This window comes from Prionailurus bengalensis, unplaced genomic scaffold, assembly GCF_016509475.1.
Source record: "Prionailurus bengalensis isolate Pbe53 unplaced genomic scaffold, Fcat_Pben_1.1_paternal_pri Un_scaffold_53, whole genome shotgun sequence".
In the NCBI taxonomy this organism is placed as follows: domain Eukaryota; kingdom Metazoa; phylum Chordata; class Mammalia; order Carnivora; family Felidae; genus Prionailurus; species Prionailurus bengalensis.
In genome coordinates this window covers 264,407-277,224 of record NW_025091156.1, presented here as the reverse complement: position 1 = coordinate 277,224, position 12,818 = coordinate 264,407, and the positions used below count along the sequence as shown (strand labels likewise).

Sequence of the window (12,818 nt, the reverse complement as noted above, 5' to 3'; positions counted from 1 at the left end):
CCCCTGGCTCCTTCTTCCTACACCCCACTCGGTACCCTCTCACCCCAGGGCCTTTGCACTGGCTATCCCTCTGCTAGGAACAATCTTCCTCTGATATACTCATAGCTCCCTTCCTCACTGTAACAGGCCTCTATGCAAAAGTCCCCTCATCAGAGGCACCTGGGTGGCTCAGTTAGTAAAGCGTCCGACTTCGGCTCAGGTCATGATCTCACAGTTTGTGAGTTCGAGCCTGCTTTGGAATCTGTGTCTCCTCTCTCTACCCCTCTCTGCTCATGCTCTGTCTCTCAAAAATGAATAAATGTTAAAAAAAAAAAAAACTGGCTCATCAGAAGGGCATTCTGAATGAATCCTGGCAGGATTCTCGCTAAGAGAGTTGTGACCCCGAGGCTTTTCTTAGCAACTTTATTCCTGCTGGCACCGCTCACTTGGGTTCGTACCCAAAGAACTGAGCCCCGAATGCCATGTGGCATAGTTTTTGATATGGTTTTTACTTCTTTGTCTCCCGTATATGTTAACACACAAACATGCAGGCTGATTAAGTAGTCTCATGTTACAAGGTCATGAGGGATGTTGTCACATATGTGTATCAACAGGTTGCCTTGAGGTTTTTTTCTTTTTTGTTTTCTTTCCCTAGGGAGGGACCCTACCACACAGTGGCTGCTCACCCACCCGTGGGGGTGACTCAGGACCGACCCCAGCGGGGTCTCCACCTGACTAGTGAACACAGGGTTGACATTTCTGCAAGTCTGCGTGCTCCCAGCTTACAGCTATTTTCCAGGCAGCTTTACTGATAACAAGGCTACCATTGTGATGTGTGCCTCTGTGTCTAGAAGAGGTGACACCTAACCTGAGTCTTAAAAATGAACAAGCGCTCTCCAGGCCACAAGGCGGGAGGCAGAGGCGGTGGGGACTGCTCCCAGCAGAAGGACCAGCAGGGACAGTCTCATGAGCACCGGGAAGCTAATGGGATGTGGATGCCTGAGGCAGCTTGGTGCTGCTCAGAACAACCTGACACCCTGACAGAGGGCGAGGGTCAAAGGCTAGTGCCAGCCCTGTCTGTCCAGTCCAGCAGCTGTGCTCTTCCAGATGCTGAATGCCACAAAGGTTAGATTCTTGGCATGGGGGGTGGGGAGGCTGGGACAAGGGGGAAGGCAACCCCTTTACTGTGTCCCGTTAATATCTTTGGAGTTTCTTCCATGCAAATGTATTCACATACAAATCACAATAGTTGTCTTTGGGGCACCCGGGTGGCTCATTGGGCTAAGCGGCTGACTCTTGATTTCGGCTCAGGTCATGATCTCGGGGTTCCTGGGTTCAAGCCCCATATTGGGCTCCACCCTGATCATGTAAAGCCTGCTTGGAATTCTCTCTCCCCCTCTCTCTCTGCCCCACCCCTGCTTGCACATGTTCGCTCTCTTGCTCTCTCTCTCTCTCTCCCCCCCTCTCAAAACAAATAAATAAAACTTAAAAAATAGTTGTCTTTAAAGTTAATATTTAAGATCCCTCAGAGGAGGGGGGAAGAGGTGGAGCAAGGAATAACTGTGCCAGAACCCCGGGCATCCCGGCCATTACTGATCAGGCCCTCTCACGGCGGGGGGGGGGGGGAGGGGGGGGGCACTCGTCCCTTTGTAGGACAGCAGTCCCCAGGTGCAGCCTGGGGCGTTCTCCAGCCTCACTGCTCTGGGGACTCACCACTTCCATGGGATGCCCGGCCGAGCAGCCTACCTCCACTCCTAAGTCAAACCTGGTAACTGCCCCTGGGATGCGACCACACACTGAGCTGCCCCCGGCTCTTCTGGTGGCACATTTCCAGCAGAGCTGACCTTTGGAATAAGTATGACCAGTGCCTTATCCCCTGAGCAGGAAGCCTGCTTTGGGTCAGCTCTGCATTGCAACAAACAGTTACATTACATAAGCTGCTGCCAGGCCCCACCCGGAGCCGACTGGAGAGCTCCTGACCAAAAATTATTCCTGGCTGAGGGGCCGATGAACCCCCACCCGTGAGCAAATTAGGAGTGTGAGTTGCTAAGGGAGCTGGCAGGAACACAACGGATCTGAGACTAGCAGGATGAAATCCCAAAAGGGGGTAAATCACGTTTGGCTCAAAAGAACCGCGAGCACAGACATGCTACTGAGACCTGGGGAGGTGGTGGTAGTTCACGGCAGCCGCGGTTACGACGGTCAAGGGAGAGCTTCACGGGGAAGTGACCCCAGCCTAAAGCAAGAGGCCACCCTGAAAAAGAGACTCCTGGAAATGCCCCGGGGGACAGGCCAGCTACAGCCAAGTCACTGCCCCTCTCTGTAAAATGTAGTAACAGCGGCCCCGCCCTTATGGGAGTGCTTCGAAGGGTGGCAGGAGGACCGAGGGCCTGACGGCAGGAAGAGCCCCTCCAGACCCGGCGTAGGGGGATGGGTACGGGACTCGGTGGACTCCTCCTTCAGGAGACTTTGCACACGGCTGCCCTCCCCCTGGAGTGCCCTCAACCCCCTGCACCCACCCCTGAGCCCTTCCCTCCTGTCCGCCTGGACAGCAGCCCCCATCCTGAGGCAGCAGTAGGGAAACAGTCATGCAGGTCAGTTCCAGGCGGCCCCCCACATGGGGCCGGAGGCCTCTCCGCTTCTAGGTGAGGAGGGGATCTAGACTATTTGACCTGAAACTCTGATTAGGATTTCCCCCTCCAGTGGGGGGAGGGGGAGCCCATTCAAGGTGGGGGTGAGGGAAGGTCACTGTGCCGGTCACTCGGTGCCCACAGGCAACAAAGAATCCATCACCCCACATGACCCCATTGCCTTCCTTGCCCCATGCAACCCTCCTTCATTTATTTCTGGGGCTTCTCACCATGGCTACTTCCAAGAAATTCTCAACTTCTTGTGGGCAGGGTCCATGTAACAAGAACTCACAGATGCTGAGCACACTGGCATAAGTGCTTTAGATTAACTTTTTTAGTCCTCACCACGACAGACAGAGGATGCTGCATTTTAATGATGGGGAAACTGAGGCACAGAGCTTCTGAGTGGCAGAGCTGAACCTCCTTCACCTTTGACTCCCCAGCACCTAGAGCAGTGCCCAGCATGTGAGAGATGCTCAGTACATATACACATCAATAAAGAAGTGGAGCATGTCTAAATTCCATCTGGAACATTCTAAGTACCAAGACAATGACTGAAGGTCTAGTAGATAACATTCAGTGGGAAGTTTCCTCTTTAAAGAAACTCCCCCAACTTGTGTCAGCTGTACCAACCAGATTCGCTCCTTGTGCTTAAGGGAGGGGGCAAGGGGCTCAGAGTGCAACCAGCCCAATGGCCGGTGGGCCCGCCCTCCCTGGCTGAAACCGAATCATCAAACGCTCAGCCAGGCAATCAGCTTGTCAGGCCTTGCCGCCTCCTCTGAATCTTTACTACAGCACTCTTGGAGCTGCAGAAGGTTTGGAATTGTGTTGCCAGGCGACAAGCCAGACCTCCTCACTAGCGCTGAGAACCCGGTCCAGTAATAGCTGGGGCAGAAAAGGACCAGCTCAACAAGGCCTACTGACCACCAAGGATGTGTTTCTCGCCCTCTGCCCTTGGCTCACTATCAAAAGTGAGGAGACATCAAAAGGAAACAATGGAGTGGATTATCTAGGCTTACCTCTCTCTACAACCTATCAGTCCCCACCCTCCCAAAAAAGGAAAAAGAAAGCAACAGTTAGGATTCCAATGCCGAGTAACGCTCCACGGAAAATTAATTATACCACGTGAAAAGCAATGCCAAAGGAGAACTATTTTCTAATTAGCTGTATTAATTCCTTTTCAAAACAGGACCAGACACCTACACCTCCGCAGAAAGCCACTGGCAACATACAACCATAGTCACGTTAGTTAACGGCAAATGCAACGTTCTGCACATGCCTGATGTTTTTCCACTAGAAAAGACCGCTGCTCCCACCGCCATCACCACCCCCACCTCACAGTTAAAAAAGGGGTACAAGCGCCTGGCATCCAAAATTGAGACAGCAACAACCCACAGCTGCAGAAGGGAAGCTTTGCCGAGCAAGGCAGAGAAAGGGCCAGAGTGCCCCCTGGTGGCCACAGGGCTGCCCTTCCTGCAATCAGCGGGAATCAAGGCTGAGCCACTTTCTTTCAACTTCCAGCTCCCAAATAATCGTATATTCAAAGAAATAATTCAGGAGTAGAAACTCATTTTTACAGGCGAAGTGAAGGAATGTACGGAGGACATGAATACCAATAAGTGCCAACTGAAGGAATTTTCAGTAAGTTAGGGAGCACCACGTTCTGAATGTATATGTCTCCACAGCTATCAGATCCAGCTATCTATTCCAGCACATTCCACACGTGTTTATTCTTATGCATCTACAGCCCTTCCTAAATCACCTTCATTGCAATGATGGAACTCAATGGCTCCCAAGGTCACGCCCAAGAACAAACGCTTTCTGGGAACCATCATTTCATTTGGGTTCATTTGGAATCTATCTTTCTCCTAAGTTTCATTCCCTGGGCCATGCAGGAGGCAAGTGGTTAAAAAAAGAAAAAGGTCTACAGCAAAACACGGATCCTGGAAAACGGCTCCACTGCCTCCCTTTCCTGCCTTGGGGTTTCAGGCCCTCCAGACTGCTGCTGTCCCGGGCTGGACCACTCTCTGCTGTGGGGACATCCTGTGCACAGGAGGAAACTAGCAGCATCCGGCCTCTATGCACTCAATGCCGATAGCATCCCCACCCCAGTGTGATGCCCCAAAATGTTTCCAGATATTGCCCAATGTCCTCTGGGGACGAAAGTACCCCCACTTGAGAACCACCGTCCTGACAATCACTTCCTTTCTCACAGCCCCCAGCCTCTCAGGGCACATATGTTAATCTCTTAACTAAGAAGGAAGATTCAGGAGTAAAAGCCACATAAAGGGAACTTTAGGGGCCTGAGCTGCAGGGATGATTTCAGTAAAACAGGAAATCAGGCCTCTCCGTTTGCAGCTCGACAAGAAGGCCCAGATCCTACCTTCAGGATGATTAGCCAGGAATGTACCCTTTGAGGATGTTAATAACAGAGCTACCAGTTATTGAACACTTAATATAACAGGCACTCTTCCAAATATGTTTTTCCCAATTTTTCCTACCAAGGTATAATTTACATAAAGTATCTACAGTATTTTTCATGTATGTATTAATTAATCCTCACAACCCTATTCGACAAGTACTTCTAATAGCCCCAGTTTACAGATGAGAATACTAAGGCATAGACAGGCTAGACAACTTGCCCAAGCTCCTACTGCTACTCCATGCAGGGATGTGGGTAAGAACACAGCCAGCCTACCCCGTTGTAACATCAGAGCAGAATTACGACAGCAAGGGTAACACCACCACACCCACTAGGGCTGCTGTGGATACCATGTGCAATTACCACACACTGAGCACCTACATGTTTCTTACTTTCTTCCAAGGTCCGGAGCCCTTTGAAGGAGAATAATGAAAACAAAGGAATCCTCCCCAGGAAGAATCCACTTAGGAGCACAAACCCACAAATACAATTTTGCACACAGTGGCAAGGGCTTCTGCAGTCTGTGAAACTATCCACAGGCTTCTGGTGAAACATCAGACATAATATACTCCAGACTCCATGCTACACGTTTCATACAGCTTATTCAGAATCCTGTAAGCAGGTGGTATTTCACTTCTTTTGGGGGATTGGGAAACTAGTTCAGAGAAGGTAAAGCATTTGCCCAAGGTCACACAGCTCTTCAACAGCAGCACTGTGGTCAGCTTGGCCCCAGTGTTCTTTCCACCCCAAAATGCTGCCTTCTCAACTCAATTTGTCTGCAACCACCCACACCGGAACACTATAAAAGTAAAGGATGCGTAAAGTACAGAACCGATTTATATGTCTAAGCTTCCAGCAGCACTGGTGATAGAAACTTGGTAGTGACCATGTAAAAGGGGATGCTGGTCACTCAGAATTAAAACCTAAAGGTGACATTTGCCTCTCACAAAGGTTAATTCACCTTCTGCCAACTCTGTAAGACAGCGTCTTCTCAAAGCAGTCCACAGGCATCCGGGCACTCACGCAAATATCACCCTGCCTCTTTCCAAATGGCCATGCCTCCTACATTGGCCAATACCTGGCCTAGAGTAGAAAAAGCTACGGGCCAAATATCAATGTCAGTGTGTTTGTGCTTGCTAGCGTACCTAGCCAAAGGTCATGCAAAGTCAGCTCGATGGTCAGCACATTTGCAAAGGAGACAGTCAGCACGGGGAGAATGACAAGGCCTACCTTTGACCGCAGAGCAACAAGCCCAACCAGACAAGACACTAGAAACATCCAGACTTCCACAACTTGGCTTTCATGGCTGCAAGGAAGAACATAGGATCATGACTCCCTTCCCAGAATAAGATGGTGAGAAGGACAAGGAATCTTTGAGCGCTGTCTCCTCCATGTCAAAGCTGGGGAAACTGAGGCACAGAGAGATCAAGGGACCCACTACTATCAGAGTCAGTATCAGAACCAAGGTTTCCTGATTCTCAAGGTAGTGCTCCCTCTATACCACCAGCTGTCTCCTCCCTGATGGGGGCAGGGGGTATCACTCGCCCCCATGTGTAACTAACTCACAGTCCTGGGCTCATGCTGCAAGACCAAGCTAGAGATGCAGGAGTGACAGGGGGACTGGCTTTCTGGTCATTCCTGCAGAACTCTTTCGAAAGTTTTCAGGCTTGTTAGAACTCAAACACCAGTCCATTCCTTCGTCCACTCCACTAAGGTCTCCTGAGCCACAATGCCCTGCCAGGCAGGATTTTAGGCATTGGGATGCGGGCCGTGAGTGAGCAGGCAAAGCGTCTGCCTTCAAGGAGCTCACATCCCCATGGAGACATGCAAAGCCAATGAACAGTATATTCAGGTTTCAGATCAGGACGGTTTCGAAAACCTGGAATCAGCGGACTGAAAGAACAGCACGGGTGGTGCAGGAAAAGCTCTTCCAGACCAGTGGTCGGGGAGGGAAGCCTCTTTGAGGGGGAACATCGCAGCAGACCAAATGCTTTCCTCTGAGGGCGGAGCATTCCAGAAGCCGTGGGATTCCAGGAGCAGCAAGGAGGGAGAGAGGAAATCCCGGCCCCACCACATCCTGGCACTCAGGCCTCCAGTGGCATCTCTCGGCCTATTGCTTCAACTACGAACAGAGGCCAAGAGGCCCACCTGCAGGGATACTGTGACAATTAGGCAATAATGTAAATAAAGTCTGGGTCACAGGAGGCAAAACAAGGGAGGAGACAGCATACAATGAACCTCTCCCAGGCACTCCTCAAAGGAAGTTGTCCCAGAGAACAGTCTGAACTCAGGAATGGATCTGCTATCTGAAGCCAGAGTGGCTGAGGTCACCTGGAAAGAACTAGGAGGGAACTGGCAGGGACCGGGCTCACAACTCTAGAGGTTTGGGCTCTAACTAGGGTTCACAGCTTGAACCGTTGGGGCTAATGAATGGGCTCCCAACTGACCCCCACAGAGGGTCTCCAGAAATAATTCTAGAAAGAACTGACATCCCTCCAGAGATGCCTCCCAAACATCATGAGATGATGCTGGACACTCATGGTGATTCTCTCACCGTCCTCCGTCTCGACCCGGTCTCCAAGCCCTGTCAGGCGATGACCAGACTCGGGAACCCAGAACGGCAACACTCACCATGTGTGGAGGCTCACAAGCATTCGACGGGGTGCCCACCCCATGTAATGCCTGGTTCAGCACTCGGGTTTCCTGCCATCCTATGTCAGTGTATTTAACCCCCAGAATGGCTCTAAGAAGCCAGTGTAAGTGTCTTCATTTTACATGTGAGAAAGTGGGTCCCAGAGAGTCTGGGGGGAGAAAAAAAGAAAGAGAAAGGGAAGCCTAGCCAAGGAAGCACTGGAGCGGGGGCCAGACCCCAGGATGGTGGTTCTGGGTCGCACCCCCCCCCCCCCAGCTCTCTGGCAGCACTTAGCACACCACTGTGTTATGGGTGTCAGTGCGCAGCACTCAGGGCACCAACTGTGGATTTCTGGCAGCTTGAAAGAGTGGGGACACGGACGTCAACTCAGGAGTCCCCACCCTGTGAGGCACAGGGGAGGCCCTTCATGAACCACCAAGCAAGAAAGGGCCATCAGGGACTTACAGGGAGGACTGGAGGGCGTACTAGTGAGGATGCCTTAGGTAGCAGACGAGCTTTCCAACCTGCCATTGGCAAGAGCAAGCAGGAACAGTCACATCACTCTGCTTAAGACCCTCCACTGGCTTCCCACTGCTCTTGAGATAAAATCAAACTGAGGGCTGTCTCCAGCATCCTTGGCTCGGGCCTCCCCTCTCCCCGCTACCCAGCTAAACTTCCAACATCACCACCTGCCAGCAAAGCTCCACAGTCCCCTCACCCTGAAGGCCTCAGCTCTGCCGTCACCTGAGACCAATTTCTCTTAATAACACACCCTAAAACAGGCCCCTTTCCAGCACGTGGAGATTTGCAAGCCAAGTTCATGTGTCTGTTAATGTCGCCACTGTCCATCTTCCCTCTGGCTGGCAATTCCTCGGGGCAGGCTTTTGGCTCCTTGCTCACTGACTTACAAGCCAAGGTTAGCACGGGGAGGTGGGGGCTGTCAGCATGTTCTTTGGCCTCCTCCCTGAGCCACAGGGCCAGCGCCATGAACAGCAAACAGTGCTCTGTGCCCCCTCCCCAATCCTTCTCCAAATCAGGCAGAACAGCCAATGGGAGGACCAGAGACCCCAAAACAAAGGAAAGAAACAAAAAGTGAGGTGGGGGGTTACAAATGTCATACAAAAGCATGGAGAGGGGCTGCCCCTCCGAGGAATGCACAGCCACCCAACCTCAAAGTCCCATTTTTCCAGCTCTTAAAGTAGCAGATGCATTAAACTATTCCCAAGTACGGCCAGTGAAGCATCAAGAAACCGGCGGCTGTCACCAGCTGTCACCTACTGGCAATGTGGTAACTGAGGACACAAAACGACTACTGGTAACAAGCCCATAAGTAGGGGACTCACCTGTGGCCCACTCATGACACATCCCACAAAGAAACTTACCACAAAGGAACACATAAGCAGAAAAAAATCATTTACTATAAGCCTGGTACTTCTCATTCTTTCCTAACAATGAGTGAAGAAACTCAGGGCGCCTAGGTGGCTCAGTGGCCTAGGCATCTGACTTCGGCTCAGGTCATGATCTCACGGTTCGTGGGTTTGAGCCCCACGTCGGGCTCTGTGCTGACAGCTTGGAATCTGGAGCCTGCTTGAGATCCTGTGTCTCCCTCTCTCTCCGACCCTCCCCTGCTAGCACTCTGTATCTCTCTCAAAAATAAAATAAACATTAAAATTTTTTTTTTAAATGAGTGAAGAAACTCAGTGCAGAAACAACAAACAAAAATACCTGGCTGGTGCACTCCTCCCACCCAAACAATCCAGTAAACCAGAATATTACAGCCATTCAGCAGGATAATCAGGGAAAGAAGAGGGGGAAAAGGCCCAGGGAATAATGTTAAGAAAACAGAATACAAATAGGCACAGTGATAACAGCCGCTATTTACCGACTGTCAGCTCTGACCCAGATACTCTTAGCAAATGATGGGTGTTCGTGGCATCCCTGGGTTTGGATGACAGACCCCAAGAGGTTCGAGACCACCCAGGAGAGCCTGGGGAACCGGGCAGCCTGGTTTCAGAGCGTGCCCTCCTGGCGAGGACAGCACGTCACCCACCGAAGCAACAGGCAGGCAGTGGTTCCCACCCTGTGCAGCCCCTGCGCGCCCCAAACCCAAACAAACACAAACGTAGCTGCAGAAATGGAAATGCCGAGACAGAACTGCGGGTGTTTTGGTGCGCTCCAGACTGCGTTTACTACTTCACTAAATAATTAATTCCTCCTAAGAAGCCTATGTGTGCTCTTAAGTGCCAAAGGGCCTGCAGAAAGGGCAGTAACGTGGGCCTGGACACAGCATCCTCTCTTGGGCACTTAATAGCAACAAGCCAAAAAGCCAAAAAGCCAAAAAGCCCAGGACAAAACCCTCTGCCATTTCAGAGGCATCCAAGAGGGGAAGGCTGCTTGGCGGGGGGCCTGACCGAGGATTAAGTACTCCACTTCCGTCACAGTGTCCAGACAGCCGCCTATACCGACCAGGAAAAGAAGCGGGGAAGCCACTTGGCGGGATGTAAGGGAAACACTCCCTGCTTCACAGAGCGGAGCTGGGGCCCCTCGGCCATGGTTTTCAGGGGTCAGGCATCTCCCCTGAGTGGAGTCATGTGTGCTTCACATGCTGGGATGCAATCTTTGATCTGGAGTTGGACAGCTCCTGGAACACCATTCTTGGGACTCCCCAGGACTGCAGGTGTTCCCCCACCCCCCGGCTCCCAGCCAGAATTCATATGTGAAGCCCTAACTTTCAATGGGACTATATTTGAAGGTAGGGCCTTTAAGGAGGTAATGAAGGTTAAATGGGGTCCTAAGGGTGGGGCCCTAATTCAGCAGGACTGGCGTCCATAGCAGCAGAGGAAGAGACACCAGGGATGCATAGGCAGATGGAAAAGGCTATCTGCAAGGCAAGGACAGCAGGCTCGCCAGGAGCCATCACAGTCACCTGGACTCCCAGCCTCTTGAACTGCAAGAGAGAAGTTTGTTTCAGGCCGCCCAGCCTGTGGTGCTTTGTTAGGACCACCCCGGCTGGCACCTAGCTGACACCCTGGACACCTGGACAGGCTTGCGCTTCTCATTTTTCTATGATGACACGATGCCAGAGGCAGGATGAGGTAGACGTAAGGCAAACCCACCTTCCATCCAATATTTCCAAGAATCCCGATCTCTCATCTGGAACACACACAGGCAACCCAGTGCTGCATCCAGAAGGCTCATTGAAATTTGCCGCCACCTCAGCAAACAGAGCGCCCACCCCCTGCCCCAGGAAGCACACGTTCACCCCCCACAAAGTACCAAGGGTCCAGATGCGGGTGTGGTGACATATCTCCTCCAAGATTTAAGTTATAAACTCTGGGTTAAGTCCCTACTTGCCAAAGATCCCAAATAATAAACTAGATTTACATTTCTCGAAAACTGTATGAGTAAAAACAAGGAAAACAGCCTAAATCTCAGCCATCGGTGCAACTCCAGTATGTTCATATGGACGACCTTAGTGCCAGTGCACACGCAGGGCCAGCTACTTCCTCTAGCACAAAGTGGCTGAGGGAGACCCACGGGCCAGCCGGCAGCCTGGGGTCAGCGGTGATGGAGGGACTTCATCCCAGGAAACAGGAAACCCCCTTGGAAGCACAGCGCTGAATAGCTGCTGGGGTGCATGGAGATGCCTGCGCCCCAATAAAGCACCCACAGCAAGGGGCCTATGAAGCCTGGTATTTGTGTCCGCGATCTCGAGGTCGCTGTTCTTTGCAAAGCAAACGTACACTCTTTGGAATGGACACGCCTCAGGGCCAGAGTGAAGTCTCGTCCCTCTACATGAGGTGTGAGCCACACAAACAGAGAGCACTGCAGATGCAGAAAGACAAGGCATGAGGTCACGGGGACTCGGAGAAGGCGCCTTCTGTCCCTTCTCAATCCTTCTGGTTACTTCCAGGAAAAAGATCTGAGTTTAGCACTAGGATATTCCTAACACTCTCCTTCTCTTTTTAACAACGGGAGGGGGTCTCAGACAGAAGCTGGGACAGGCAATGACATGCAGGCCAACTTAACATTGGTTCCTTTCTGCTGTCTTTATTTTCAGTTAATTGCTATTTAAGTCAACTAATAGTGACTCTCCATTTACTATAATCATGGTTATTATATGGTATCATTATTGGTATTATTTTTTTTAATTTTTACATTTATTTATTTTTGAGAGACAGAGAGAGACAGAGCACAAGTGGGGGAGGGGCAGAGAGAGGGGGAGACACAGACTCCGAAGCAGGCGCCAGGCTCTGAGCTGTCAGCACAGAACCTAATGTGGGGCTCCAACTCACGGACCGGCGAGATCATGACCTGAGCCGAAGTCGGTCACTCAACCAACTGAGCCACCCAGGCGCCCCAGAAATTTCCCTTTTTAGATAAAGGCACTCAGCTTTTCCTAAGTGCACCCAATTAAAAAAAATTACAGGGTAAATACTAGTATAGTGGTAAATAAATAACTGAAATTTGAAAGCCAGAGACTTTACTGTTCTCCCAGCCCATGTGCCCCACATGTATAGATCTATAAATATCCGCCCAGCTGAACTCAAGCCTGAGAAGTGCCATAATGAACTGCACATTTCCACTGAACAGAGTGAGACTGGTCATTCCCACCAACCAACCTTAGAGAGTTTGCTCATTTCCTTCTTCATCCCTGACTTGGCAGTGCTGGACGTCTCCCAGACCCCGCTCTTCCTTCCTTCCTTAGCAATGAAAACCCTAATGGGGGCAGGAGGGTGGGCATCGCCTCCCTAAGCAATGAAAACCCTAATGGGAGGGGTGGGGAGCACTGTCTCCATAGCAGCAGAGGAGGCCATGGGACTGATGTTGGCCATGCCAATGGGATACTGTGTGCACTTCTAGGAAGGGTCCTTACAGCTGGGAGCGGGCATCACCTTTTTTGTACCATGGACCTGTTCTGCAGTCTGGTGAAGCCCATGGACCTCTTCTCAGAAAAAGATTTTAAAATACACAAAATAAAACACACAAGACTTCAAAGGAACAGATTATACTGAAATAGGATTATCAAAATGTAAAAAATAAAAGTGATATAATAAATACATAGAATTCTTTATCATCACATTAAAAAAACCACCCTATTTTCCAGCAGAAACAATATTCTGAGATTTTTTTTTTTCACACTGCAGCTCTCACA

The 12,818-nt window shown here is 50.8% G+C and overlaps 2 protein-coding genes across 2 annotated transcripts in view; both read right to left on the bottom strand.

Annotated features, from left to right (window-relative positions):
- The window catches only part of LOC122478354 (transport and Golgi organization protein 1 homolog), a 318,345-nt gene that overhangs the window by 158,020 nt on the left and 147,507 nt on the right, over positions 1 to 12,818 (bottom strand). The gene's annotated exons all lie outside the window — the stretch shown is intronic.
- LOC122478352 overlaps positions 1 to 12,818 on the bottom strand; it is a 95,749-nt gene that overhangs the window by 54,001 nt on the left and 28,930 nt on the right. The gene's annotated exons all lie outside the window — the stretch shown is intronic.